The sequence below is a fragment of the Alligator sinensis genome, unplaced genomic scaffold (genome assembly GCF_000455745.1).
Source record: "Alligator sinensis unplaced genomic scaffold, ASM45574v1 scaffold682_1, whole genome shotgun sequence".
NCBI classification, from domain to species: Eukaryota; Metazoa; Chordata; order Crocodylia; family Alligatoridae; genus Alligator; species Alligator sinensis.
This window is the reverse complement of record NW_005842011.1, coordinates 2,835,015-2,840,037: the sequence shown is the minus strand read 5'-3', so window position 1 is coordinate 2,840,037 and position 5,023 is coordinate 2,835,015. Positions and strand designations below refer to the sequence as shown.

Genomic DNA, 5,023 nt, shown 5'->3' with positions numbered 1-5,023 from the left:
GTGGACGGGGGTGCGGAGAAATTACAAGTGTTATTTTTAAAGCATTACACAATAGGAAGAGTCACAGAATCCATCACCTGAGTGCTAGCATGCAGGGTCTCATATGCAATATTGCTTCCATGTTTTGGAAGCATTATTTAATTAAAAGCAAATAAAAAACCTTTTCTTCAGTCATGCTACATGCCTCTCTGGCTGATGAACAAATCATTATAAGCAATGGCTTCAGTCTGCTTTTTAATATATTTACATTTTAGTACATGCTTCAATTACATTTTGTTAATGCACAGACCAAGTTAATCAAAGGCACTAATTTTACTAGGTTATCCAGGTTGCTCCACAGATTGTTACTTGCACAGGAATTGGATTGAATTTCTGGTTAAAAGGAGAAACCATTTTAGCAATGACTGTTTTGGAGCTTGGAACATCCTGAACATGTTGGTTTTATGTCACCCTTTTAAGAAAGACTGAAATGTACTAAGTTGAATTAGAGGCTTTTAAAAATTAGTTTAGCTCCAATTTATGTTGAAGCTAGCTTTAATCCAAGGTTTTAAAAAGGTAAAAAAGCTTCCGATTTATTCTTAAAACAATCGGCATTAATCCAATAAGCATAAATTATTATGATCATAAGAATAACCAAGCACATAAAAAGGATGCTATAGAGTAACCAAACATTTTAATAGCTTTACAGGAAATTATATAGTGGCTTCTCAATGGCAGAATAAGTTAACATTGTATTCAAAAGGCTGTTTTTTTGTTTACTAGTAAAATCTCTCTCTCAACAATTAGTCAGAAAGCAGTAAACGCAGCAACCAAACCTACAGGGAATAACAAACAACAGCAAGAAAATAGCAGGTCAGGAAAGGATTATCTGCAGCTATGAGAATTCAGTACTGCTTGCGATATAACAACACTACTATTTCCAAAAGCATACAGTTAAAAAAAAAAAAAAAAGAGAGCTATAATCTGGGAAGGTTTTCCTGAGGTGTTCGACATCCTCAAGCAGAAAAGGATAAGAGACTTCTAAGGAGCAGCTTCCTGGTCACAGAGAAGTTCAAGTTCAAATAGTTTTCTACTACTAAATAAAAACAGGTATGATAGTTAATTGCCTTGGCATATATGCAATCTTAAAATCGGCACTTGCATTGCTTGCAAAATATTACCCATGCTAGTTTTAATGCATTGAACTACAGAAAACAGATTGATTTATATTAAAATAAAGGCGATTTTCAGTAAGCCACACAGCTTTCAGTGTTAAAAAGAGATGCTATTTAAAAAGCCTTTTACTCCCCCACTAGCTTGCTTAAATTTCTGCCAGCTGTTTATTCGCAGGATGGTCCTCTGTTGTGGAATTGCAGGTCCCCTGTGGCCAAACCCAAGAAGCTGGCTGCTAGGTGATGCTTGCGAGTTTATTGAAGTGACAGAATACTGTCTGAATTGAAGAGTCTTTTTTTTTTTTTTTTAAATCTAAAAAGTGTTTAAAAATGTGCGTTTTCCCCAAGTATTGTACATCCCTGCTTATGCTAAATCCAGTGGAGAAGTGAGACAATATTCTACTTCCATACTTTCCCCCCTACCCCCACCAAGAACAAACAAGTGTCTAAATGATATCCAAAGTAAAGAACAGTCTCAGGTACAAAAGTTAAAAAGAGCCATTCATTGCTAGAAAGAGGATGACCAGAATGTGAATGTATAACATGTTCAAATACAGAGGGGCAACTCTGCCCTGCTTGTGTTCAAGTATGACATCCTTTTGCCCAATCCCTCCCCCCACAGTTTAGTTAAATAATAATATTCTACTCTAATCTCTCCCCATATCCTCTAAAGAATGTATGCATTCATAACCCTTATACAATACAAGCCAGCAATCCCTTATTATTTATACTTCTGGCTGAAAACCACAATGCAAGCAAAATAAAATTTGCAAGGATAGACAGGTTGAAGGGGCATTTCTCCCACTCAGAGCCAAATTCTGCAGCCTTGCAATACATAGAATTGCAATGGACATCCACACACTCTTCTGGTCCTAGATGCAACAAACAGAGTAAAACAGTGTAAAAAGGGGTCATTTGGGTTCTTTAGCCCTCTAGCATGGGAAACACACACACACACACACACACACACACACACACACACACACACACACACACACACACACACACACACACGATCAGATATTCTGGTACCAAGATATCTTTCTTGCTATCATTAGAACTGAGTATCACAGAAACCATCACAATTAGCAACATTCTTTTACAGATGCCAGCTCTTACACCCTTGTTTCTTTCTAAATTCTGGGAATTGGGTTTACTTCCAACATTAACACTTTGTTTTGCTGCAAAGATTTACACTGCAACTTTTAAACAGGAAGTGGTGTGGTTGCCTGGTTACATACCACTATTTCCTGGAGGATGACACGCCACCCCTGCAACTCTGTGGAGAGCACATTAATGAATCCCCACTACACGCTTCCAAAGGATTCAACTCAAAGACCAGCAGAGCCTATGGAGAATTTGGATTTCAAGTACTGCTTTGCTGAGGGGTCAGCCAAAGACTTGGGGAGGGGAAGAAAAAAAAAAAAAGAAAAAAGAGACATCTCTAGAAATGTTCTTTCCTGCTATTTTAACAGTTTAGGGCCCATCTAGAATTGTCTGCATCTCCTACCTACTTTTTTTCCTCTCTGCTCTCCTCATGGTAATAAATCTTGTTTTAGGCAAGAGCTGAGGGGTCTTAAGAGTGTTTCTAGGAAGCTTCCACAGAGCCAGGGTACATAAATAAGTTCTTGGCTGCTGCAGAAATGTAATGAAGGAAGAATCCTGAAAGCTAAGCTCACATGAGATCCTTGGCTGAAGTAGGAGATATCAAGGCTCTTTCCCATAGGTCAAGATCAGTGCCAGGGCTGTAAACAGTATGGCCCATAGGAAACAGAAGTTGTACTACACACAAGTTAACACACTAAACTACATGGCTACAGACACAACTGAAGATGCTATTATGGAAGTAGTCGGGTTCACTAACCCAGAGGTAGGTGAAATGGAATTAAATGGAAGCCTGATGAAGGAGGAGGCTTCCATGCGAGACGTTGTGCTATCCCACTGAGATGACAAACCCCGAATTCAAGACACCATTAACAAATCTGGGCAGTGTGTTATGACTGAAACTTGGCCAAGTGGCAGAAGCTCAAACAGCTAAAAAAAACAAACAAAAAAACCACAACAACAAACCCAACAAAAATACTAATATGTTTAGTATATACAAAAGCTAAATGATAAAGAGTGTTAGCTTTCTACTTTTAGGCCTAATTCTGGAAACATTTTATGAATATAAATTATAATTGGTCAAATATATAGAATCAAGTGAATACTGTATTTACTCGCATGTAAAAGAGGACCCTGAATGCAAGGTGACCCCCCCAGTAATTCAATTCTATATGGAAAGGTTATAAATCTAATTATAGAAAGTTTGTCTTAAATTTTGTCCTCCTCCCACTGCTACAGCATGGAAAATAAATCTGGAAGGGAGGAAGGGGGGGTTCAGGTGCCCCCCTAGCTCCTTGCCCCCCTCCTCCGACTCTCAGATACTGCTCTGCCTGAGCACACAGAAGCAAGAGGCAAGTTTAAAAACACTAACCTTAAAATAAACATGTGTATAGTAATTTAGTTCATCCAGAATTGATACATTTTACCTTTTTTGAAACTGCTGAGTTTTAGCACAGGTACTCCATAAACATGCTTTTAAGCAGCACTTTTGTACCTACTTATATATAGTACAACCTATGCATGATATTAGTCCAAAGCCAAAAGGCTCATGATTTACCCTACAGTTCACTGGGATGGGCCCCAGCAGAGGGAACAGTGTTTCAAACCAGGGTGACCCCATAGCTCAGAACTGCCCCGTATGTATGTGTACTCCAGACATCATCACCCCCCACCCCAGAAAGATCCATGTGCCAATTAGTCCCCCACTCATGACTGGAATTGGGTATTTGTTTCACAAGCCCTGGGATCCTTCAACAATGTACATGCAGATATGGTGCAGGGCAACCTTGACCAGCTCCTCATTAATCATACGCAACAAGCTGACAGAAGGGGCGACAGAGGGATTCTGGGTGAATTGTTTGGGGCCCTGCTTGGTGATGTCTGCCAGACATTTCAGGCTGGTGAAGAAACAGGAATAATTGGAAATGGGAAAGAAATGCGCAGCTCAGCTGTGGGACTGAAGAAGCAGTAAAAAAGTATGCAATGTAGCAGCTCACCATGACTTAAAAAAAAAAAAAAAGTGCTGAGGGGGACTGAGTGCAAATGGGCACTACCATATATTTTATTCAGAGGGGCTGTACTAACTTATGGGTTGCACTGGCAATTCTTGTGGTAGGTTCTTGGCCTTGTGGCTCATATCAAGCCTCTTGTGGGCTAAGATCAAGTAGGGGAATTCGAATCCCAAGACCTCTGGGCTTAGGCCTGCACATAGGATGCCTGCCAATGGATTTGGGACTATCTGAAGTCCCAGGGCGAGAGCCTGGGACAGAGGATGCTTGCCGGTTTGTAGCGCCATATGTGGTGTTTAGAACTATTGAGTTCTGCTCAATCATTCTGATTTGGACGATTTGACCTGAAACACAAAATATATTAATAAAAATAAATAAATAAAAAAAACTTAAAAAAAAACTGCCCAACAGTGTGTTTACCCATTATGGGCCATGTGTTTTACAGTCATGCTCAGTGTTGGCTGCATTTAAATGATCTTTATAGTTGGTTTCCATTACTAAGCACATGTTGCTTTTGGCAGCAGTTTAATGATAGACAATGTATTTAATGAGGTTTCCTTGTATGCGAATGTAAGATAAGGAGCTTTTTCCCTACGATGATTTAGGGGAGATATTTATTTGAATACAAGATTAATTTGGAAATATTTGCAGGATCAGTTCCTTAGATGACTGTGTTAGATATGTTGTGTTACGTTATTACCTTTTCCATATACAGATCTTAAAAAAACCTAAGAACAAGACAAAAGCTTTGCGGGGGGC

General features: G+C 39.3%; 1 protein-coding gene across 2 annotated transcripts in view; it reads right to left on the bottom strand.

Annotated features, from left to right (window-relative positions):
* EZR (ezrin) overlaps positions 1–5,023 on the bottom strand; it is a 49,455-nt gene that overhangs the window by 26,075 nt on the left and 18,357 nt on the right. The gene's annotated exons all lie outside the window — the stretch shown is intronic.